The sequence below is a fragment of the Diabrotica virgifera genome, chromosome 8 (assembly GCF_917563875.1).
Source record: "Diabrotica virgifera virgifera chromosome 8, PGI_DIABVI_V3a".
NCBI lineage: Eukaryota > Metazoa > Arthropoda > Insecta > Coleoptera > Chrysomelidae > Diabrotica > Diabrotica virgifera.
In genome coordinates, this window is record NC_065450.1 from 170,855,970 (window position 1) to 170,883,551 (window position 27,582).

A 27,582-nucleotide genomic window follows, 5' to 3' on the forward strand; every position below is an offset into this window, starting at 1 on the left:
ATGGCAGCACAATATAACATTGTCTGCCATTCGGCGAAAAACATGTCCACCAGAGCCGGTCCCAAGAGACAGCTTCCGATGTTCGTCCTGACTCTGGACCACGAAGACGTTGAGGGTGCAAAGCGGATAACCAACCTGTGCCATATGAAGGTCGTGGTAGAGGACCTACGAAAGGCAAATGGACCAACGCAGTGCTTTAACTGCCAGGGCTTCCATCACGCCCAAAACGCTTGCCACAAAGACCCAAAGTGTGTTAAGTGCGGTGAAGACCACCAAACAAAAGAGTGCAAACGTGTCAGAGATGTCAAAGCAACTTGCGCAAACTGCAAAGGCAGCCATCCAGCCAGCTACAGAGGATGCCCTAGGTGCCCAATACGGGGAAGACCACCGCCAAGGAGGCCACAACACCAACAAGCACAACAACAAAGACGACCACAAGCAGCCGGGGTTTCCTACGCCCAGGCCACACAAAACGCGCAAAACACCACAGCGATCCCAGACGAAGACTACATAGTCAGAATAGTGACTAGGGTAGTCAGAGAGGTGATATTGGGCACCAGGGAGGCACAGGAGTAATGGTGACAGAAAGGGGATACTTGAGGATAGGTTCCTGGAATCCAGGCGGTATTTCAACCAACCAAAACATCCTAGATGAACTCGTCAATAGATACGAGATGGACATCGTAGCAATACAGGAAACCAAGCTCACTAACAACTTCAACCTAAAGTTTCCTGGGTACGATGTTTACAGGAACGACCACACAAGAAGATCAGGAGGAACGGCCATACTAGTCAAGAAGGGAATTAAACACACAAGATTCACGACTCCACCACTAGTAAACATGGAGGCAACAACGGTAGAAGTGAAAATGAGGTACGGCGCAGTCAGAATAACATCAGCCTACGTAAGACCGCAAGACCCATTAATGGACGAAGATCTAGAGGCGTTCCTAAACATCCCAGAACCATCAATAATAATAGGAGACCTTAATGCAAGATCCCCCAACTGGAATGATAGAGCTACGAACCGAAACGGAAGATTATTAAACAGTTACATAGAAAACAACGAAGATACAGTGGCAATGGGCCCAGAAGATCCAACACACTTCCCAGGAAATGGACTTCCCACCCACATAGACATCGTTGTTGCTAAAAACCTAGGACTCCAAACAGAATTAATCACACTAAATGAAGGAACCACAGATCACAACCCCATTCTACTAGAAATAGGAACATGGGAAGAAACAAACAAACCGAAGAGAACTAAAAAGAAAATAAAGTGGACAAATTACAAAAGACTAGTTAGTGAAAGAATAAATATAGTACCAATTCTAACCGACCCAGAACAAATAGAAGAAAAAGTCCTAGAATTAGAAAACACCATACAAGAAGCAATTAGAAACAGCACAACGGAAGAAGAAGTCGAGATCCACACGGGAAGGTTCAAAGACATAACACAAGAAATAAAAGGTCTCTACACAAAACGCGCAAAACACCACAGCGATCCCAGACGAAGACTACATAGTCAGAATAGTGACTAGGGTAGTCAGAGAGGTGATATTGGGCACCAGGGAGGCACAGGAGTAATGGTGACAGAAAGGGGATACTTGAGGATAGGTTCCTGGAATCCAGGCGGTATTTCAACCAACCAAAACATCCTAGATGAACTCGTCAATAGATACGAGATGGACATCGTAGCAATACAGGAAACCAAGCTCACTAACAACTTCAACCTAAAGTTTCCTGGGTACGATGTTTACAGGAACGACCACACAAGAAGATCAGGAGGAACGGCCATACTAGTCAAGAAGGGAATTAAACACACAAGATTCACGACTCCACCACTAGTAAACATGGAGGCAACAACGGTAGAAGTGAAAATGAGGTACGGCGCAGTCAGAATAACATCAGCCTACGTAAGACCGCAAGACCCATTAATGGACGAAGATCTAGAGGCGTTCCTAAACATCCCAGAACCATCAATAATAATAGGAGACCTTAATGCAAGATCCCCCAACTGGAATGATAGAGCTACGAACCGAAACGGAAGATTATTAAACAGTTACATAGAAAACAACGAAGATACAGTGGCAATGGGCCCAGAAGATCCAACACACTTCCCAGGAAATGGACTTCCCACCCACATAGACATCGTTGTTGCTAAAAACCTAGGACTCCAAACAGAATTAATCACACTAAATGAAGGAACCACAGATCACAACCCCATTCTACTAGAAATAGGAACATGGGAAGAAACAAACAAACCGAAGAGAACTAAAAAGAAAATAAAGTGGACAAATTACAAAAGACTAGTTAGTGAAAGAATAAATATAGTACCAATTCTAACCGACCCAGAACAAATAGAAGAAAAAGTCCTAGAATTAGAAAACACCATACAAGAAGCAATTAGAAACAGCACAACGGAAGAAGAAGTCGAGATCCACACGGGAAGGTTCAAAGACATAACACAAGAAATAAAAGGTCTTATAAGGGAAAAGAACAGAGCGAAGCAAATAGCCAGAAGAACGAGAAACAGAGTAGACAAAACCTGGGCAAATACACTAAATAGAGAGGTGAAGACGGCTCTTCGACTACACCGCAGCAAAAAATGGGAAAACTACGTACAAGAGATGGAAGAAACAGACTCAAACATGAAAAACGTCTGGAAGCTTCAGAAAATGCTAAAAAGCGATAGAAAACCCATCCCCCCATTACACGGAGTAAACGGCATAGTATACTCCATAGAAGAAAAAGCTGAGGCGATGAGGTCCACACTCGAAAGTGAATGCAGGCTAAACTTCCATGTAGACGAAGACGATGACTTCTTGGAAGAAGTAGAAGAGCAAGAAGAGGTACCAGAGGATCCGGAAGACATTATTCCCCCAACATCACCGGAAGAAATTAACGAACATATAAGAAACAGTTCTCCGAGAAAAGCGCCTGGTCTAGACCAAATATCAAATAGAGCTCTGAAATACCTTCCCAGAAAAGCTATAGTGTATTTTACAAACATAGTGAACGCTATACTCAGATATAAAAGATTCCCAAACAGATGGAAAGAGGCCCATGTCATCATGATCCCAAAACCTGGCAAAAACCACACGTTCCCGCAGAACTACAGGCCAATCAGCTTACTCCCAGCTATCAGCAAGATAGTGGAAAGAATCATCCTCAGCAGACTGCAAGCGGAAACAAATAGATTAGAGATAATCCCTGAAGCTCAATTTGGATTTAGAGCAGAGCACTCCAGTGAGCTACAAGTACTCAGACTAACTGAGTACATAGCAGCTGGTTTCAATGATAAGCAGTACACTGGAGCGGCATTCCTGGACGTAAGCAAAGCTTTCGACAGAGTATGGCATAAGGGGCTCATTTATAAAATGCGAGGATATGGGTACAGCGGGGCGATGACGAGACTGATCTCTTCGTACTTGGGCGACCGGAGTTTCAGGGTTCGGATAGGACAAGTCCTGTCCGAGCTCGGGAGCCCGGAAGCTGGAGTGCCACAGGGAGCGGTCCTGTCACCTCTGCTGTACACAATATACACCGCTGACGTACCTAGAACACCAGGGACCCTAATGAGCCTCTACGCCGATGATACAGCGATAGCGGCCAAACACAGAAATGTAGACATAGCAGTGACCAACCTGCAAACAGCGTTAGAAGACATCGAGGAATGGAGTATAAAATGGAAGATAGCCATAAACTCAGAAAAGACGCAAGCGGTACTATACAAGAAGGGAAGACAACAGCCAGAAGAACAGCTGACAGTGCAGAACACCCCCATCGAGTGGAAAAATGAAGCTAAATACCTAGGTGTCATCATGGACAAAGGATTAACCTTCCAAAAACATGTAGAAGCCACAGTCCAGAAGGCCAACATAGCGAGAGCAACATTAAGAGGACTCACAGGTAGAAAAAGTAAACTAAGACTAAAAACAAGGTTAAGATTAATAAACAGCATAATATTACCGGTATTAACATACGCATCTCTCGCATGGGGACAAGTATGTAACACCCACAAAAAGAAGATACAAGCGGTCCATAACAGCAGCTTAAGAGAAGCAGCCAGAGTCCCAAGATACGTAGCAGAAAGATTCCTGTTCAGAGAACTTCAACAGGTGAGAGTCACCGAAATGATGACAGACAAGGCAAGGGTCAAATTCGCGGAACTGGAGCACCACCCAAGTCACATACTGCGAGAGATGCTAGGGTACGATGCGTTCCACCGATGGAAACACAAACGTCCAAAACAGCAAATATTGTGAAATGGGAAAAATAGTGAAAACAGTGAACGGTTCGTAGCTCGAAAACAACAAGTGCCGAAGATAACGTAACACACGTAGGTTCAATACCACGATCACCTCAAGGTAAGACAGTAATAGAAAATTACAGAAGGGCGTAAGCCCCCAAAAAAATATATAAAATACAAAAAAGGCGTAAGCCCCCAAAAAAAAATAAAAACCAAAAAACACTCAAAAAAACTCGAGCAACAAGTCATTGGACAGAGCTCAATGGGGCTCGGTACAATGACTTGGGGCCCAAGCAAGCAATTTTAGTTTCCGCGGATAAGTAAGTAAGAAGATAAAGGCATAGAGCGCTTCACGCTGGCCTAGTTTTTTTTGCATTCGATTAGGGTACCACATGGAATCTTATTACCCAGGATTCCATTGTGAAGAGCACTTGGCTACGATAGTTGTGCCCCCATCGCGCATCAGCGTGCTATGGGGGGAAAGGGATGGCCTGGGGCATTGGAGCGAGGTGGGGTGATCCCTGTTCATACTCGGGTCAAAACACCTCGCTCCAATGAATTGTTACACCCGAATGTACTTTTTCGATAAGGTGGACACATCCCACAGGTCGGGTTGAATCAAATTGCTTGCTTGCTTGTTGTGATTATGTTTGGCATTAAAAGTTTCTTTTATCCATAATCATTATCAATCAGCTAATTGCGTCCGCTGCTGGACATAGGCCTGTCTCAGTTTCTTCCAGTGTTCTCTACACTGGACACTGGACAGCTCGTAGCCAGTTTCCTGCTACCCTTTTTATGTCATTGGTCACCTAGTCGGTGGTCGTTCTCGGCATTTTTTAAAGTTTCTGTGCCTCCATCACATGATTCGCCCTGTCCACCGTCTATCTTGTGTTCACCATCTTGTTGGTTTGTTATGTGGTCTCGAAGGCTCACGTTCAGCAGTGCACGTTCCATGGCTCGTTATGTAACTCTGAGTTTATTAGCGAATTTTTGCATCAATGTTAAAGTCTCTTCTCCATAAGTTTGTTCAGGCAAAACACATTGCGATGGCTTAGTGTGAAAACCTCCTATCTCATTTCACAGAAAATTTTACAGGTCAGACTTTAAACTGAATTTTTGCATACTCTATCTTAAAAACAGGCATTTCATTTTACGTATTTTGATTCTGAATACATCTAGATCGTTACACATTAATTTCTTCACATATATTTTAGGTTAGGGCATGCAGAAATTCAGTTTAAAGTCACTCCTGTAAAATTTTCTGTAAAACGAGATACGAGGTTTTCACACTAAGCCATCGATTGGTTATAAACCTTTCGCTTGAGACACATGGGAATTGAACTTTTTACACTGACTCATTTGTACATGACTTAGTTTACCAAATGCTGTCTGTGTCAGGCCTATTCGCCTCTGTATTTCTTGTTAGATACATACATACGTCTATTAATTCCTGCAGCTACTGTATTATTTAGGTTGATTTGTGAGCCTAGAGCCTTATATACATATAAACTCTTTTTAAACCGTTTCTAAATCTGACTGAATTGAAAATTGGGCCAAATTCCATCTTAAAGTTTAGGAGCAGACTGGACCATCCATATGCCAACTTTATGCCGCAAAATACCCCTACATGCGATACTATATATACACGAAATTTTCGATTTTCTAAATCTGACTGAATTGAAAATTGGGCCAAATCTCATCTTAAAGTTTAGGAAAAGACTCGCACATCCATATGTCAACTTTTCAGTTTGGTCTAAGGGTGTGGATTTTACGGCCCTTTCCATTTATGGTCTGTTTTTCGTTCTTGTCTCCAAAATTCACAGAAATTTCAAAAATTTAAGTCCGACCTATACGGCTTCTGATAGTACTGATCATTACCTTTCCAACGCATGTCTAATTTTTAAAATCAGTTATACCATTCAAAAGTTACCGAGCTCAGAAATGTGACCCAATTTTTATTTAAAAAGGGGAAAATGTTTGTGGATATGTATGTATGTATGTGTTTGAACAAGTTACACCGATCTGAATTTTTTTTCTGTGTTTTAATAGGGGTCAGGGCCGATTCAGAACCTGTGTAGTTTGTGACTTTTGACCACCTATAAGCCAGCTATAGGACTGGTTGTGTACAAAACGGCATATTTTTTGGGGGTATATATCTTAAGTTCAAGAAGAGACAGGAGAACCACAAATACACCAAATCAATAGCGTTGGGTTAAGCTTTCAAATGTTGCCTAGGCGGTCAATATCATACCTACAAACGTCTCAGTATAGTCAAAATAGTGAGAAATTAAACTTTGAAAATTTTATTTTTTCGACAATTATTCAAAATTTCAAACTGCGAATTACGGCAATAACTGAGCGTTTGTAGGAGGACTCTAGACGCGTCTAACGGTGTATACCTCATATCTAAGAAAATTTGAATTTTTAAGTTATAGGCTTCATAAATATGATTAAATCTGATTCTTATGGGAACAACGGTTTTTCAAGCTCAATAATTCCTGTAATACGTTTAGTTATTATACTTGACCTTGGATGCATCAGATACTACTTGCCAATATATGTCATCTAATGTTTAATGATCAAAATCGGTTAAGCCGTTCAGAAATTATCGAGCTCCAAAAGTATAATTCATTTAACCACTATCGCCGAAATGGTTTATGCAGTTGTAGTGGTTACGACGCTAAGTTTGATCGGGCAATCCGAGTTCATTTGCCGGCCATAATTATTAGAGTAAAACCTGTGTTACCGGCCACCAGCCAAAATCGGACACCTGTAGTAACGGTCAGTTTAAAAAATCCCCAAATCAATTATTTGTAGACTACAAAATCTGGCAATACCGTCCACCTTTCTATATCGGCCAAGAGTTCTTTCATTTTTGGTGGCCGTTACAGGTGTTACTGTACGATGGCTGGAATATGAACTCGGATTGACTTGTCACAAGTCTGGTGTCATATCTACTAGATCATTTGGGAGAGAATGCGACAAAGGCGACCATTTATAACCCTTAACGTGTAATCGAGAAACATTACATTCAACTTCATACATTTAATTGATAAAAAACTTTGAAAACCTCCTGATACAAGAATAAAAAACCGCTAAACGCCGTAAAAATGAGTGGCGCCTACATTATACCAGCTACAAAAGATCTGATATGAATAAAAAAAGTTACAGCCCTTTGAAGTTACAAAATGAAAATCGATTTTTTTTTTCAATATATCAAAGACTATTAGAGATTTTTTTATTGAAATTGGACATGTATCATTCTTATGGCAGGAACATCTTAAAACAAAATTATAGTGAAATTTGTCCACTCCATAAAAGTTATGGGCATTTTGTTCATTTAAACCCCCCTCAAACTTTTGTGTACGTTCCAATTAATTCATTATTGGGGTACCATTTGTTACAAACAACGTTTTTAAAACTTTTTTGTCTCATAGATTTTTTCGATAAGCCAGTTTTTATCGAGATGCGGCTTCTTCTTCAATATATTGACGTAAAAATTTTATGGGGTTTCGTTCCTTTAAACCCCCCAAATGTTTTTGTACGTTCCAATTAAACTATTATTATTGTCGTACCATTAGTTGTTAAACAGTGTTTTTAAAACTTTTGCCACTTAGTCTTTTTTTCATAAGTCACCTTTGATCGAGATGTAGCTTCTTTTTCAAAATATACCTAAAAATGTAAATTATAAATAAATTTTCAGATTACTAACAGGTCTCTATAACCGTACTTAACCATATAAAAATATGTGGTGGATTCGACAAATATTCAAAATATCTCGATAAACACTGGCTTATCAGAAAAGTACTAGGAGGCAAAAAAGTTTTAAAATCATTGTGTTTAACTAATGGTGCCACAATAATAATTTAATTAAAACGTATACAAAAGTTTGGGGGAGTTTAAGGGAACAAAACCCCGTAAACTTTTTATAGGGTGCACAAATTTCACTTTAATTTTTTTTTAAGATGTTGCTGCCGTAAATATGCCACATGTCCATTTTCAAAAAAAAAATTTCTGAGAGTTTTCGATATATGAAAAAAGCCGATTTTCATTTGGTAACTTCAAAGGGCTGTAACTTTGTGTGCATTGTTTATAGGTAAGTGAGGTTCAATCAACCTAATTTTGACCCCAAAATCTGTGGTATAATTTATGACCAATCTTTTCGGGACACCCCGTATAATACGTTTCTGTCTACACTGTCATAGGCTCATCTAAAATCCACAAACAAATGGTGATTATCAACTCCATACTGACATGTATCTTTCCGAAACTTGTCTTATAAGGAATATTTGATAGCTAGTTGATTTTTCTTTGCAAAATTTAGACTGGCATTTGTCAGTGGATTATATTTTCACAATATCCCGATAATCGATCGTAAACAATATATTAGTTAATATTTTGTAGGTCACGTTTAGGAGGGTAATTCCTCTGTAGTTATTACAACCTGTTTGATCTTTTTCTTGTGAATATGCACAAATTATACCTAAATTCCAGTTTTCTGGTATATGCAGAGGTATATACAATTTAATTTTTTCCGTTGCTAAATATAATAATTGAAAATATCACACAAACAAATTAACAAATTTTTAAAGGTATATTGCAGTATATTCCAGTACATAAAAAAACATAAAAATATTGAGTTATTACGTTTTTTTTAATATCAAGTTAGTAAAAAAGTATCGCAACAATTTGTATCGGGTCAATCATTAAAGCTACCAATTTAATTTTCATATAAATGAAGCTTTAATTCCGGGGTCTTTGAAAAATATTAAATGGTAATTACGTTGCTCATCACGGTTTTAAATATTTTCAAAGGGTTATAATATAATTAGTCCAAACTTGATTTGAAATGATTTTCCGTGTACAAACAGGTTATTTAGTAATATAATCACTGTTGATAAATATCGACGAAGCTTATTTACGTGCACTGAATTTTTTAATCCTTTACTATGGCGGTCCGATAAGTACTTAGCCTTCAAAAGAAAAACGAAAATTTTGAAAAGTGGCGATGTATTTTTGAATTTAGTCTTCTTGTAGCTCGATACACTTACTCAACGATGCTTCACCTTTTTTAACCCGTCTGAAGAATACCTTTTCTCGAGGTCTGCAAAGTAGTCTGCCGTGGCGGTGATGAACACCTTATTCGAATTTAATTTTTGCCCAGCGAGTGACTTTTTTAAGTTTTGAAACAAAAAGAAGTCGTACAGGCCCAAATCTGGAGAATACGTTGGATGGAACAGCAGTTTGTAGCCCAATTCGACCAATTTGGTCCTGGAGATGGCGGAGGTGTGAGCCGGAGCGTTTTCATGGTGGAATAGTATTTTTTCTTCCCCAATTGGGGCTGTTTTTTCTGAAATTTGGCGTCGAGTCGGGCTAATAATGCGGTATAGTAAAGCCCTATAATCGCTTTGCTCTTTTCCAGGTAGTGGATATACATTAGGGTGGAGCGAAAAAATCAACTTTTAAAATTTAAAATGCCTGTATGCGGAAAAGTGGTCTGCATATTTGTTGTAATACCCTGCAAAATTTCAAATCGATCGGACTTCGTTTAGCGGTGCCCCCACTACTTCGAAATTTGAGGCTATTGGCCTCCCACTAAAGTAATGCGCCGATGCGCCCGCCTTCGTTAATACTTACTTGGTTAATTTTGGTAGTAGTTCGATTCGAGAGCAAACTGCGTTTCTTGTATTAGTATCAATTTAGATGCAATACAGTGAACCGTTGTTTTATTCTGTGTTGTTAAACTGTGTCCGTGAGATCCGTAAAAAAAGAAAACATGCCTAAAACACGAACAGACGTCGCTTGTTGTGTTTTTGGAGCACCAAGGAAGTTTAAAGACAATATGTTACCGACCTGTGCTGATGTTATCAGAAACTTTTTGTGTATTCGCCAGTTTATGAAAGAAGCTGCAGCAAATAATGCTGAACCAACTGTTAGTGACATTAATGAAATTCTTCTTGTTGAATTAAAATTGCTGTGGGTTAAAGCATCCATTCCGATAATATCCGATCAACAAATTAAATCTAAATTAAAGGAATTACATCAAAAATACAGAAATATTAAAAAACCTATGAAAAGTAGAAACTCAGCCAATATGCAAAGAAAGGTTAAAGATTTTAGAGATTTATTGGAAAAGAAATTGTTTGATATTGCATCATGCAAATGTTCTGACTATTTATTATGCAAATGCAAAAATAAAATACCGGCTCGAGAGCATGACTTCATTAAAGATCAGAGGCATGATAGAAAAATGGTAATTGGTTCGGTGGATAAAGTAATTACCAAAAAACTAGAACGCTCTATTTACCGGAAAATTGTGGAAACACAATCTCCAATAGCTACATCTTCTTCATCAAGATCCGAAACACATCTTCCAGTAGAACAAATTATAAGTGAGTCTTCAGATGAAAGTGCCACAAGTGTCTACGAGAAAAATACAAAAACCGGAACAAAAGACGATTTACCGAATACAAAAAAAACAAAACAAATGCGAATTAGTTTGCCAAACTTAGCTCAAGCATGCGATCGTACAGGAGTATCTGATAGAGTAGCATCCATAATAACAAACTCGGTGTTGCAAGATCTAAGTTTCATCTCGGTAGAAAGTCATGACAAAATCATAGATCGGAGTAAAATTAGGCGGGAGAGAAAAAAAAGGCGCAACCAGATTAAAATTGATGATACAAAAATTTTTAAATTTCTTCATGGAATCTATTTTGATGGTAGAAAAGATAGAACTCTACAAAATGAAATGAAGGATAATAAATACTACAAAACTACCATATCTGAAGAACATATTGTCTTAGTCTCTGAGCCCAAGTCAAAATATATAGGACATATTAGTGTATCGTCGGGTAGTGCAGAAGAAATCAGCAAGACAATGTTGGACTTTCTAAATAAAAATGTAGACCTTGATAATTTGGTAGCTGTTGGATGCGACGGAACTGCTGTCAATACAGGTATTCACAATGGTGTTATCCGTAAAGTAGAACTTGCAATTGGTCGATCAATGCAATGGTTTATTTGCATATTACATACCAATGAACTACCTCTGCGCCATCTAATAAAGCACTTGGATGGAGAAACTACCGGACCACGTGAGTTTTCAGGACAAATTGGAAAAGGACTACAAAACTGCGAGCATCTTCCTGTAGTTAAATTTGAGCAAATTCGATCAGTTTTACCCAAATATGATGCAAAGGAAATCGAGAAGCTTAGCACGGATCAGAAATATTTATTTGAAATTAGTAATTCAGTATCTAACGGTAAAATCTCGAGTGACTTAGCAAGAAGACAACCGGGAAAAATTTCACATGCTAGATGGCTAACAACTGCAAGCAGAATTCTTCGTCTTTACGTAGCAACAGATCCTCCTTCGGAAAACCTAAAATCTTTGGTATGCTATATACAAAACGTATATGCCCCACTGTGGTTCGAGATTAAAGCAAGACCATTTTGTTTTGATGGACCAGTACATTTATTTAATTTAGTAAAAAGGACGAGGTATTTGTCACCTGAACTGCAAAAAATAGTGGACAGGATAATACAAATTAATGGTTATTTTGCACATCCTGAAAATGTGTTGATAGCAATGCTTTGTGATGAACGGCAGCATATCAGAGAGTTAGGTTTGCGGCGAATCTTAAAATCCAGAAACTCCCATGAAATAAGAAAATTTAAAGTCCCAGAAATTAACTTTAACGCAAATGACTACATTGAAATGATTGACTGGCAACAATTAGTGATAAGCGAACCTCCAATGACAAAAAAAATTTCAACAGAAGATCTAAAACAGATGATTAAAGATGTTCCTGAAGAAATGGAGATACTACGTTTTCCCTGTCACTCCCAAGCTATAGAACGCTGCGTTAAGTTGGTAACAGAGGCATCCTTAAAAGTATGTGGGCCTGAAGCAAGAGATGGCTTCATAAGGTCCCAAATAGTTTCCCGACAAGCATTACCTAAATTTAACACAAAAGTTGAGTTTTTAGCTAATCTCAAGCATTAAATCATAAACGTTTTAAAGGTGGGTGGGTGGGTGGAACTCGAATTGCAGCCACCTCCTCGTGGTGAGTTCTGGGTTGTTTTCACGGAAAACAAGCGAAGAGCTGCAAAAAAAATCACTTTATTTTAATTTTTAGGTGGCTCGGGGCACCGGAAAAAATTATCGCATCAAATTCATTTTTTGCAAGCTACTTACACTACACGTGAGACCACTTTTCCACATACAGGCGAAAAAATTTGAGAAAAAAAAATTTTTGTTTTATTTTCACGTTATCTTAATTTTTAGGTGGCTTGGGGCACCGGAAAAAATTATCCCATCAAATTCATTTTTTGCAAGCTACTTACACTACACGTGAGACCACTTTTCCGCATACAGGCGAAAAAATTTGAGAAAAAAAAAATTTTGTTTTATTTTCACTCCACCCTAATATACATCACACCTTGTGAATCTCAGAAAATGGTGGCCATCCCCTTTTCAGCCAATTGGAGAGTCTTCGTTATCCTCGTAGCACGTTCACGGGTTGACGTCCACTGTATCGACTGTTCCTTGGTCTCTGGTGTACACCAGTGAAACCATGTTTCGTCGCCGGTTACAAAACAACATAGAAACTCATTTGGATTACGCTTAAACAGCATCAGCCACTGTTCTGATGTGGTCCCATGGTTGCGTTTATTTTTCTGAGTTAAAAAATGCGGCAGCCATCACGCCGATAGCTTTTTTATGTCCAAAATTTCATGCAGTACATGACCAATGAGATATTTTGAGATGCATGCTGTCTCAGCTATCTCACGCACCTTCAGTGGGTGGTCTAGCAATACGAGATCGTGAATTTCTTTCATGTTATCCTCAGTGGTAGCTGTTTTCGGGGCAACTGGGAGTGACTTACCAAAAACCGGAGTGCCACCACGTTGAACTCGTTAAACCAATTTTTGACGATTATGATCGGAGAAGAATCATCGTTTACAGAATTCCAGCGCTTTTTGATTTCGCTGCGGGATTTCCCTTCTAATAACAAGAGTCGAATCACTGACTGATATTGGCTCTTTCTTTATTTTTCTAAATTCCCAAAACACGCCCGTTTACGCACGCGGTTAAAACAAAACTACTGGTCCGATTGGTCTGATATTTTGACAAAGGCCGTCTACAGGAATGTATTACACGAAGGTAGGTAGATTTCTCTTGCGACAGTGGCGCAATCGGACCGAGATGCTAAGTACTTATCGGATCACCCATAAATATAATTAATTATTTTGGATTCTCATAATAGCCCAATCATTAAGTGGTTTTACTTGGAAAGTTTTCCGGGAATTTTGAAAATAGATAATTTTATGGATTTCGGTATGGTCTTTCCGAATTTCAACTTTGCTACCTCGTATCTCCGCCGCTCGCGCCGCCATTTTGAAAAAATAGCGCCAAATAACAGTTGTTTTGGGAATATCTCCTGTCCGACGCATCTTACAATAAAAACATTTATGTACAAAATTAAACTAGATAAACTTTCTTACAATTTATGTTATAATTTTTTCTGTAAAATCAATAGCAGAGTTGCACAAGTTTGACTTGAATGTTTGAACTTGACTTGAGTTTGACTTAATTTCAAGTCAAACTCAAGTCAATCCTTCTGACAAATAATTCAAGTCAAGTCAAACTGGTCAATCGTACAGGTTTGGAAAGTCAAACTGTTTGTCAAACTAGTTTGAAAGAGTTTGAAAAATAATTTATTTAGTAGATATACTTTTTTCCCGAGACTGACATGTTAGTTGCAAATTAAGATAAGAAAATTAATAATCCTATGAGTGACACATAAAAGTATCTTGATACAGGAAGCGATTATAATCAAAATAGGATAAATTTTTTGAAAATTATTCCTGTATGCTTACAATTGCTTGCTGGCAAGTTTCGTTTTATCGATATAACTTTTTTCGACTGTTACTAGATTAAAACAAAGATTTCTTTGGATAGTTTTTCTATCATACCAAGTGTAATTTAATCTACTTTGGAAGCTTTCAAGTATTACGTAACTCAAGTTGGGGGAGGGGGCCTTATAAAATGTTACGGCGCGTTATACAGGGGTGAGGGGGGTTCGAACAGCGCATTACGTAACATTGTTTTTAACTTAAAAAAAACAACTACGGAATCACAATCTCCCAAATTTTCAACTTTCGTTTATATTTTACAAAGAACTCCTGGATTGTATTATATTGCCCCCTCACGCTCAACTCATGTTACAATAGGACAATAGTATTCAAGAAAAATCTTAAAATTTGTATTAACCAGATCAAGCACAGTAACACGTGTTTACAATACATAGCTGGACCCTTCTTCACAACAGAGGATGAAAATATACAGATGGGATAATGAAGGAACAACAAAATAATATATTTTTGATAGAGTAGGTTTAATGAATTTTTATGACTTTGCAATGTCGTCTTAAAGAATTAGTTCACTATTTGTCATTTTATAACGCTGTTCTTTATTTTTGCATAATACAAGTATGCAGATTTTTTTCTCTTAATTTTTGCAATGGGAATACTTTCAAAATCAGACTCAATTTGATCTGGTGCTTATTCTGAGCCGAAAAATATTCAGGTTCAGATATTATTTCACAAAGCACACACTTCAAAACGAACATAATAAACAAGCCAATTATATACTTCTTAATAATATGAACTACAAACTAATTTGCGGAGTAGCAGATTCAGACCTATCCAAATAAGTCAAAACAAAATTCGGTACGCTCTCAATTAGAATTGGAAATAAACACGTTGCGCAATATGATATTCAAACTTCAAACTGTTTGAAGAAGTTTGATTTCAAGTCAAACCTAAAGGTATTGAAATCAAGTCAAGTCAAACTTTTTTACAAAAAAGTTTGGTTTTCAAGTCAAGTCAAGTTTGTTGAATAAAATCAATCTAGTTTGACTTGATGCATCTCTAATCAATAGTATTCGCAAACCAGCGTCAGAAAATATTATTTATCTACACCACCACGTCTTTTTTGTATATTTTTCTAAAATATTCTACTATTGCCGCCGGTATTAATCTTTTCCCGTCAGATGATCTCATTTTGATGATTTCTAGTTTCTGGTGTCGTACTCTTTTGATAGAGAACATTAGAAAGTCGTAGAACTTTTAAAAGAAAAGAATGTGGACAGTCGAAATACACGGGTTATTGCCAATCTGTTCTGGAATCAAAAATCAAAGGTTATAATCGAAAATATCGAACCAGAAATTATAGAAATCAAAAGATATGTTAGAGAGGGTTACGTGTTATCTCCATTGTTATTCAATCTGTACAGCGAAGCTATTTTCAAGTGATATCATAGGAAGAACAGGCTATATCAATAAACGGAAAAAGCTTGAACAACACAAGATTCGCAGACGACACCGCTATTTTTGCAGACAGTCGAGAAGCACTGCAACGATTAGTAGATAGATTACATCAAGTCATTATAAAATATGGACTACAAATTAACGTTAAGAATACCAAGTTTATGATTATTTCTAAGCAACATACTGTAGGAAGGCTAGATATCGAGGGAAAATAAGTAGAAAGAGTGAATAACTACAAATATATGAGAATCTGGGTAAATGAACACTATGGCCAAAGTAGAGAAATTAGAAAAAATGAAAAATCGTTTGTTAGTGGAAATTAAATGTTAGGATTTTTGGAAAAAACAATCATAGATGACATCGAAAGAAAACAGCTAGTTTGGTACGGACACGTAAGACGAATGGACGAAAGGAGAATCCCCAAAAAAGTGTTAGAATGAACCCCCACAGAAAAACGAAAACGAGGAAGACCAGCAACTACATGGATAAAGGGCATCTCCAAGGCGATGTCTGAAAGAAATCTAAGAGAGGAAGACTGCCACAATAGAGAGGAGTGGCAATTAGGAACGGAAAGGCGTAGAACGCTATAAAGCCGATATAATATATAGATAAATCATGACATTTGAATAGCTTAGCCATTTTTTGAAATACAAATCTTGCTTTCTCTTTCCTACATTTGATTTCTAGGGAATGGTCCCAATTTTCATTGATGTTAGGTAGGTACATAGGTATATGTTTTTACTATTTCTATTTGTTGACCGTTTACACTGATTCGTTTAAGTTGCTGTTCCTTCTTATACAGCGTGTCTACTTAAGTTGGAAACATATGGGAAACTTTTTTGTTATTCATTTTACGAAAAAAAGTTATTCTTTATAAAAAGTTCTGCATGCTCTAAAACCTAAGATTCAATCATCAGATATCAAATTTTGTTAATATTATACGAGGTATGTCAAAAAATATGAACTTCGTTCAAGAGTAAAGTACCTTTATTTCTATCAATATCGAAAATTCTTATTATGAAAAGTTGTTTGGAAATAAAAACTAAGATCAAATATGCAATTACATACTTCTAATTGAAAAAAAATATTTTCCAAATTTTTCTCGGAATTTATTGATACGAACTTCGTTTTTATTTATTACACATACGATAACTCTTTTATTATTACTTTTACGAAAAAAAGCTATTCTTTATAAAAATCTCTGTATGTCCTAAGACCGAAGATGCAACCATCAGATATCACATTTTATTAATTTTATACGAGGTATGTCAAAAAATATGAATTTCACTCAAGAGTAAAGTACCTTTATTTTTCATAATATTGAAAACGGTTATTAAAAAAGTTGTTTAGAAATAAAAACTATGTTTCAATATGTAATTACATCTTTCTAATTGAAATATTGTGAAATATAAAGGTACTATAATCTTGAGCGAATTTCATATTTTTTGACACACCTCGTATAAAATTAATAAAAGTTGATATCTCATGGTTGTGTCTTAGATTTTAGACCATACAAAGCTTTTTATGAAGAATAACTTTTTTTCGTATAATGAATAATAAACGAGTTATCATATTTGTAATAATTAAAAATGATATTGGGTGTCCATAAATTTGAGAAATTTTTTTTATTATTCTATTAGAAGCATGTAATTCCATATTTAATCTTAGTTTTTAATTCCAAACAACTTTTTATCATAAGAATTTATCGATATTGAGAGAAATAGAGGTAATTTACCCTTGACTGAAATTCATATTTTTTGACATACCTCGTATAATATTGAGAAAATTTGATATCTGATGATTGAATCTTAGGTTTTGGGGCATACAGAACTTTTTATAAAGAATACCTTTTTTTCGTAAAATTAATAATAACAAAGTTTCCCATATGTTTCCAACTTAAGTAGACACGCTGTATATCATCAGAAAATCGATACAACATGTATATTCGATTGTGTAATTTTTTGAATATATCTTTTCACTCGGTTTATTTATTCGTGTCTTGTAGTTTAGATATAGCTTAAGCGTATTATTTTTTGTTTCACTAACATCTGCTTTATTTTAGCTCTTCATTCGGCCACCAATTTCATGCATACAAAAATTAAATCTTGTGGATTTGAGAGATTTTTTTATAAAAACCTGCTGCCTCAATTTGCCCCAAGTATTTTTAATTAAAATTTTAACATTCAGTCGACGAATGTTCCTCCCTTCGAAATTTTTCACCTTACCTAATAAGGCCGAAGCAAAATTTCGGTTGTCGAAAAAGCCCAAATTTATTTCCGTGGTCAGCCGAGCGGAAGTTATACGAGCCATTCGAACATATGTGACCACAAGCTGCTTTCCACTAAATCAAATTTAAAACATCAAACAAAAATACGCAGTCAGGGAATATTTATACACGTTTCAGACTGTCGGGTTGTCGAAAGTGCCTTTTTTACTGTCGTCTTGCCTCGTTCCGGTCAGTAACGGGTTACCTGGAATTTACAATCTTATCAAAATTCATTTGTAATCAATAGATATACAAATTTACCGTCAAATAAATCATTTTAACCAAATGGTAGTATATTTTATTTGTTTATGTCACTACAATGTAATAGTCGGAGAGATAGAAGCGGATTTTGCTCGTGATAAGTAATATGGGCAAACTATACGGGGATATGTTGAATTATTTGTGTACATGACTTTTCCATACGGGCGGACACCAGAGCCGGGGACAAGGGTAGTTATAAGGGGTCAAAGCCGCGGTTTTTTTTGTGACGTTCATGATCGAGATAGTGCACCAAAATTTGGGAGTAAGTAGGTCATGACGTAACTAAGCAAAATATCCAGGAGCGGACAGCTTCATTGGGGAAAAAAGGTGGCGAGCAGGGGTGAATATAAAAATTATAAGGGGTTTTTTGTGACGTTCGTGATCGAGATAATGCACCAAAATTTGGGAATAAGTAGACCATGATGTCACTATGTCAGGGGCGTAATTCTACGTGGGGGACAAAGGCGTGGCGGGCAGGGGTGAATATGCAAATCTTTTGGGTGATGCTCGTCATCGAGAATATAATCCTCAACTTGCACAGTTCATTAATTTAAATTTGTATAATTAAATAAAATATTACAAAACGAGTCTGTACCGCCAAAAAAGAACAGAAAATTACAATTTCTTCTAATAAACGTTTTATCCCATGGCTGAATTTTGTGTCATTTTGGAACTACTAAAATCGTTTATAGGTAACAAGAAATCGAACTTAACTGACTGATTTGGCAACATAGAGAAATAGTCACCGTCGTCACAATATATATTAACACAATATTGTGCCGACGCAATGTTGCCGAAGGCTTCCAAAATTTTCGAAAATGGGTGCGGCTAATATCGCTTAAATTAATATTGATGCCGCGTTGATGTAGTCTATTAATACCTACTTCAAATGAAAAAACGAATATTTTTTTTTTCTAATTTCATCACTGTTTCTACCAATTAATAATAAAAATTTCGAAAACAAGTATAACAATAATTTGCTAAAATTAATTATTAGTGCAGTCACTGAAGGTTTTCACCTCCGATTTCGTTGAACCTTAATCAATTTTCATGAAAATTGATGAGTAGTTAGATGATACCTCATGGAACAAAGGTAACATGATGCCAACTTGCGCTTTTACCCTGGGGGTGGATGCCACCCCATCTCGGGGTGAAAATTATTTTATTAAAAATAATACCATATGTCGATAGAAGGACAAATTCTAAGTAAAATTTGTTATATAAAGTTATTAACATAAATCAATACTTTTTGGGTTATTAAAGATCAAAGATTTTATTTTTTCCCAAAAAATGCATGTTTTTAGCTATTTTTTACGTATAACTGAATAAATATAAGCTATTCAAAAAAGTTACTAATACCAAAATTGAAGACAATAAAAAATTGAATACACTACTCACTAAAAGAAATAAATAATGTTAATTTAAAGTGAGTTATGGGTAATTGAATGTATATTTTTTTCGACGATTACTCAAATCTAAGTATTCAAGCTTACATAACGTTAAAACGATGCATTTTATAAAATATACCTCCTAAACACTTGTATAAGCACTACAGAGTATCTATCAATAAGCACCAGAAGAAGTTAATAGCTTCAAAATTAAGCAAGTTATCATGAAAATAAGAGAACCTTTTTGAATTTTTTAGCAAGAAATGAAAAATCAAACATATGCCATTTCCGCAAAAACTATAATTTTTTGTACCCCTTACAACAACTTCTTTATATTAGCATAAGTAATCATTTCAACAATTTTGACCGGTTTCGAATGCATATTTTTGACAAAAAGATATAACTAAAAAAATCAGAATATTTAAAATTATCGAAATTTTCATTACTCTATATAACTCCAAAATTATTCAATATACGTAAATAATGATATATAACCAAATTTTAGTTTTTCTGTAACAAATATTTTACCTTTTCTGCTATTTTAGTGGGGTAAAAATTAACTGAGATAGAAACGTTTAAAGCTCATATTTTGCTACGAAAACCATGTAACCGGGTCTATTTTACCTTTTATTTTTAAAAAAGTAAGGGGTTTAAGAGATTAAATTCAACATGGCTTAATAGCCCGTCGAATTAAGTTTCAAATGGTGTTTAGGTGAATCTGATATCGTAAAAACTAATGGAGTTATTTAAAAAACACAACATTTTCGGAAAAATTTTTAAAAGATAAATTTTAAAGAATTCTTTGAGCATACATTTTAATGCTATCGACTGGTTCGGGAGCTCATTTCCTAGATATTTCTAAGTTCTTTGACAAATGTTTACTTAATAAGTTTATGTCATAAAATGCATAATGTTTCCGTTATTTAAGCTTGAATATTTAAAAAAATATATATACATTCAATTACCTATAACTCACTTGTAGTTCCCATTAAAAGTTTTTTTAGAAAGGAGTTTATTTCATTTTTTATTAGCTTCAATTTTGGAAATTAAAACTTTTTTATAAAAACTTACAATTTTTGAGTTATTTGTGAAAAATCTATTAAAAACATGCATTTTTCTAACGAAAAATTAAAATCTTTGATCTATAGTACATAAATCAAATACTTGTGATTTATTTTAATAACTTTGTAAAACAAATTTTGCTTAGAATTTGTGGTCTATCGAATTATGGGGTTATTCTTAATAAAATAATTTTCACCCCCTAGAAGGGGTAGAGTCCACCCCCAGGGTAAAAGCGCAAGTTGGCACCATATCACCTTTGTTCTTTGAGGTATCATCTAATCACTCACGAATTTTCATGTAAATCGATGGAGGTTCAACGAAATCGGAGGTAATAGCTCATATCCACCTTCAGTAACTGCACCATATTTGCATAGATCAATATAAAAAAATATTTGATATATATAAGAAAATTTCATTTTTTCTCTACATTTTTTATAAAAATATTGTGACCTCATTTTTAAGAAAATGATCCCACCTAGCTCTCCTTCATTTTGCATTTTTATTCTACACATATAAATGAATCAATTGGGCAAGTTGCGGACATATTCTCGACGACGAGCATCATCCAAAAATTTTGCATATTCACCCTTGTCCGCCCCTGAAGATTTTGCTTAGTTATGTCAGAGGTTATGTCATGATCTACTTATTCCCAAATATTGTTGCACTATCTCGATCATGAGATTTAACATTAACAGAAATAACCCTTATAATTTTTATAATCATCCCTGCCCACCACCCCTTTGTCCCCTACGCAGCGTTCCGCCCATAGAGATTTTGCTTAGTTACGTTATGATCTACTTACTCCCAAATTTTGGTGCACTATCTCGATAGTGCACCAAAGCACTCCTTTTTGCGACTTCCGTAATTTTTCCCATCCGATGCAAAATAGATTCATTACGAACTGTATTCACCCAAATTATTTGTAGGGTTCTCCGATACAACCAGATTTCAAAGGCTCTTGAGAGATGTATCCGTTAAAGTACAAGTTCGACACCATGCAAAAGAGTTGAGAACCCATCATATCTCATTACTCTAATTTTCAGACTTAAAGTAATATTGTATCCAAATAACAGTTTCTTCATCTTAAAGAATGCAGCTCTGGCCTTCTCTATACAAATTCTAATTTCTTTGCTAATATCTCAGGTCTCATTTAGATTACAACCCAGGTAGTTGATACTGATAGTTCTCACCAGTTGTTCACCATAAGCTGTTACCACTTCCGGTTTTATTGACATTTTACTGACCACCATCACCTTTGTGTTTGCGGTGTTTAGTTTAATTCCTTATTTATCATACGTTGTGGAAATCTTTGCTTTTAATTAACACCGTGTCATCGGCGTATCTCAAATTATGTAATATAGAATTTAAAATATATACTTAAATTCGATCAATGTCAAATTACTCTATGATAATTACAAAATAAGATAATATATGTTACAAAAGAGATATTTAGCATTACGTACAGTCTGTACAATATAAATACCGTTGCACGTCATCCGCGTCATAGCACGTGACGTCACATAATAATAACACGAAATATTTAAGTAATATATCTATTCATTTATAGAATCGTTTAGTCGAGTACACTGGAATTGCAGCCACTAGACATATTTTAAAATATACGCGTAGAAATAATATTGGAAGATTTCTATTAATATAAATTTAAAGAAACATACTCTAACTTGTTTCATTTAATTTGTATAAGTGAAATATAAAGCGTTTTTATAAAGCACATTTGTTCGGATTACACTCTAACTCCGATCAAACAAAGGTGATATTTTTGGCATAAATTGGTAACATTTACTTGACAGTAGCGGTGATGATATTTCAGATTTGTTTTTATTCTTTACTATAAATATTTTTTTTATTATATTTATTGTTTTTATTATTTACTTTAACGTAAGATTAGAATTTAATTCTTGTTTTTTATTTCTACATTGAATATTAATTTGTTTTGTTGTATCTATATTGTACGGACTCTAATTAAGTTGGGTCATGTGTTAAGTCCATCGGAATATAATTCGCAAATATTTTACGAATATCCCTATTTTTTCTCTCTGTACACGGCAAATTACGTGTAGTAAAATTCTCACTACTATGGATATGTAAACTTTACTTGACAATGTCATCATTAACTTTAACACTAGAAGCACCAGCATTTTTGCATACCTAGAAGCACCAGAGCGGTCAAAATGACGGTTATTAAAGTTTTCTATCGCCAGCCGGTTTTGAATTCTTGTTTACTTGAAAAAACTTGAGTTATTACCTACTAAAAGAATACATTATGTAATTAATTTATACAAATTACTTCATTATTCAAGCACAATTTATGCACCAGCCAAATTTTGTAATTATTTTGCTTATACAAGAACCACACACAAATTTTTTACATATAGGTATAACAAATTTTAATAGTTATTTATGATATAAGTGTTAAAAGTACACGTTTAAGGCACGCATGTGAAAGTTTGCAGAATGAGCGATAGCGAGTTCTGCAATTCACATGAGTGCCTTAAAAATGTACTTTTTAACACGCATATCATACAATATTTTTTCTACAAACGTAATTACAGGACAATATCTACAAAAACTTTTACTTGAACTTGACTGACATTCCATTTTTATATTTTTTTGACATTACATCAAAATTGTCTATACGGTCAATACTAATTGCAGTACCATAAAATTTTTAAAGCACTAGTGGCTTAAAGTAGCATTTTTAACGCTCGTATGGAGTGCTAAAAATTGTATTTTTAACATGGTTGTAGAAAAATGCTTTTTTCTGTCGCAGTTACCTATATAGCATTGTCTATGTTTATTATTTGATTACTTTTTTGTATCCCTTGGATTTGTATTCGTTGATGTTATTCTTCCTTTAGTCTTCTTGTAGCTGATTTGGTTGAATTTTGTCTTTGAACTTTTTATCCGTCTTTTGTGTGGTTGTAGTAGGTAATGGTTTCTCCTCTTTCTTCTTTTTATCTGTGTTTACTTATTATTTGAGTGTAAAGAACTCACCACTAAAACATTTTTGTTCGTTTTCCCTGGTACAGCGATAGCGTCAAGTCTTCGTGTTTGAACATTTATGTTTTGTATAGTTCCATCTTTTCGTTTTTTATGAATGGCGGAATATCCGTTTTTGCTCGGTTTACTGTTCCAGCAATGCTGGTAGCCTTGTTGCGTAATTCCTTTGCCAAATTTACAGATGTAAATAAATTATCCGTCATGACATATCTTCCTTTATTTATAAATGGCCCATTAGACGGTTACTACATGTTCCCCTAGAAGTTGATTGGCTGGTCGTTGCTCACCTGTGCCCAGGTAAGGAAATCCGTTCGATACATATTTGGCCTGGATATCAGCGGCAAGCCAGGATTTAATTGCAAACTTATCTGGTTTATTCGCCATGTAGGCACTGGGTAAAGCGGCATCTTGCCTTCGTGAGAAAAAGCTCTTTCATATTCCCGACTCAATTGCAAATTTATCTGTTAATATTCGCTCAGACTTGGCACTCTTTATATCAACGGGGATAAAGCTCATTATTTATGTAAATCTGTTTCTAGATATCTTGGAAAAAAAATTGGACCCCATGTACCAGACCACAGCATCTTTATGCTAAAATTTCGTGATATAAAAGCTAGCCGATAAGCTAGAGAATCGCTGCCCGATGAATGCCCTTGATCAACTGTATCAGGCACATGCTCGTCATTTTCATTATCGGATACATCATCATCACGTAACTCTATTTCAGATTCATTATCTGACAAATTCTGTAGATACTCTGTAAACTGTAAACAAAAGTTCCAGCTCTATCAAATACGAGTATCGACGACACATTATGATGAGAGATGATAAGAGCAGAAAGGAGAAAAATCACAATGAAAAGTCAAAATATAGCTTGAACACTTGCAAAGAGCATACCCAAACTAACTAACAATACTTTTCGATACATGTTTCACATTATGAGTAAAAACTTCTAACAAATAATGTATGTAGAATAAGCCGTCATAATAAGGACCGAATTTTTCTAGAGGTTGGCATCAACATATTCAAAAAGTAATTACATTAAGTACATCTAAAAAAAAATTGTAATCTTCAAATAGATCTGGGAAAGTCCTTAATTATAAATTTTGTAAAATAAATATGAATGAGTAATACAGAGGGTCCAAAATATATAGCGGTCAAAATGACTGCATCCGGTGCTTCTGGGTAGCGATCAATATATGTATCTCAAACAGTACCTGCCTACACTAAGTACGTGTAAAAGACAAAATTATAATCCTCAAATAGATCTAGGAAAAGTTTCTAAAACTATCAAGTTTCTAAAATAAATATGAATAAGTCATACAGTGGGTCAAAAATAAAAAGCAGTCAAAATGACCGCTCTGGTGCTTTTAGTGTTAAAGACGGCTTTTGAATGTTCTTGGATAACTGTTACTTGTATAAATAATTGCCTTAATTATTAATTTAGTTAATTAATATGATATTTTTTTCAGTAACTATGTATTCAGTGATTGTAACAATTTATTTACTGTACAACAAAAACTAATAATCAATCGAGAAAAGAGGAAAAGTGATAACGTAATTTTTTAATAATACATTGTTACTATGAAACGCTTACAATTTTGAACATCTTTAACAACAAAATACTTGGATCACTGAATACATCCTGGTTTATTCTCTGCTTGGTTTTTCCATAAATAATAAACCATATAGTTATTTTCCTAACAAGTGCAGAAAATCATACTTTTCCGCACGCGACTGCAGTTTGCCGAACGACGCAAAGCGGGAGTTCGGCAAGCAGTCGAGTCTTTTCTACGAGTCTTTAAAAATGATCAAATCTTAATCAATTAATTTAATTAACATGAAAATACATACACAAATTAATTCTTTGACAAGGTTGTCAAAACCAAACTTGCAATATAATTAGTTAGCATGACGACGATCTTGGTTTCCATGACGATGATTCAAAACGACTGAAACTGTCTACCGATTTGGCTTTCGAATATTATGTCAAAATAATTTCATTTCATCGAATTGTCAGTAGTAATTGCACGAGAGCTCTAAAATTCTATATTAATTGTAGAGATCGAGTGCAATTTGTTGCGATTATTTCATGAATAAAACTGTTCAAAACCAAAATTTTATTGTAATTTATTTATGTAAGTACAAATTAATACAATTAAACAAACAGTTGTTATAAATATTAATTTGACGGTTGAAAGTCATCACCTTTATAATTTTTAAAACATTAATTGTCATTAATGTCACTGAATGTATTTTTTCGTAGCAACGAATGGCATACGACGTAATATACTTGATGACGGGAAATTATCAAAAATTTTCGATTTAATTTAGATTTCTGTAGCTTTCTATTGGTTAGAATCTCCTATGAATGAAATAATCGCGGTAATTTCATTAAAACAGGAACACATTAAGATACATTTGAAATAAAATAGTAAATAATATCTAAATATTAGTTTATTGCATGTATTATAATTATTTTAAGGCCATGTTAAAATATCTAAACGCGTGCGGAAAAGTAAAACTTTCTAAACTAAAACGCGTGCGCGAAAGTAGTCATTTTTGCACGCTCGTAGAAAAAATAACTTTTTATTAAGTTCACGTCTTAAATCAATTATTTATCAAATACACTATCAATATGGTAGGGGAGCACAAGCGGGGATTTTTGAAGTTACTCGAGCGCATGAGATTATCATATGGGGAGAAACTTGGTACCCTGCAGATGTACCTCAGAAGATAAGGTAAGTTAAGTACATGCAAAAGAGTGTATATTTCAAAAATCTGACGATTTGAGCCAAGCGTAAGGAAATGGGTGAGTCCCAAAATTTCACAAGAAAAAAGCGAATATTTCGCGAAATGAATGACAGATCAAAAAACTAAGAAATATGTGCTCAATTTTTTTAAAAATCTATCGAATGATATCAAACACGAGTTCCCACGTAGAGGGGAGGGGAGTAAATTTAATATTTTAAATACGAATCCCGCGATATTTCGCAAAATGAACATCGAAAAACTGTAAAACACAATTATTAAATATTTTTGAAAAATCTATCGAATGGCACCAAACACGACCCCCACGGAGGTGGGGTGGGGGTTACTTTAAAATCTTAAATAGAAGCCTAATTTTTTATTAAAAATTTTGATTCCTTACGAAATAATAAATAACTTTTATTCGAAACATTTTTTCGAATTATGCATAGATGGCGTTATAATCGGAAAAAACGATTGCAAGCGCCCACTAAAATGGAAAACTTACTTAACATTTTTCGGTTTTAGGATCTACTCTTCACAACCCAATAGGTCCCCATAACGCTCGAGTGACTGCACATTTAGCATACTTTGCTACCCTACTAATATTATTTAATCAACAACTCAAAATATTCCGGAGATGCCATGCAAAATATTTAAAATTGTCACTTAGTCCTGTCGCCAGGGGGGGTACAACGGCCTCCTGTATTCAGATGGACTTACCCAAGTTTTTTTATGTATTTTGACCCGTAGAACACGAATTTTTTGGGTAACAGTTGATCCGGATGTCGATAAGATTGTTATAAACAAAGAAGTTGAGGAATTACATAACAGCGATTTCTCGCAAAATAAAACATATTTTTGTATTTTTTGGGCCATTCTAACCAAAAAGTGTTCCTACAAATTTTTTCGTAGGATGCATAGTTTTCGAGATAAACGCGGTGGAACTTTCAAAAAATCGAAAAATTGCAATTTTTGTACCCGAATAACTGTTGTTTAAAAAATAAAATAGAAATTCTGCTTACCGCATTTGAAAGTTCAAGTCAAAGTATATCGGTTTTAGTTATCTGCATTGCTAAAAATTTATTATTTTATTGTTAAACAAAAGTATAAACACCTAGTGCTGGAGTGATGTTTTCAATGATTTCTCATTTAAAATCGAACGAGTAGATAGAGTAGGTACAAGTGCAAGCGAGGCTATTTCTACGTAGCATGCATGTAAACGCATGTATTAGGCACGGGAAACA

General features: G+C 35.2%; 1 protein-coding gene across 1 annotated transcript in view; it reads left to right on the forward strand.

Annotated features, from left to right (window-relative positions):
* The window catches only part of LOC114336588 (uncharacterized), a 944,943-nt gene that overhangs the window by 444,457 nt on the left and 472,904 nt on the right, over positions 1-27,582 (forward strand). The window lies entirely within an intron of this gene.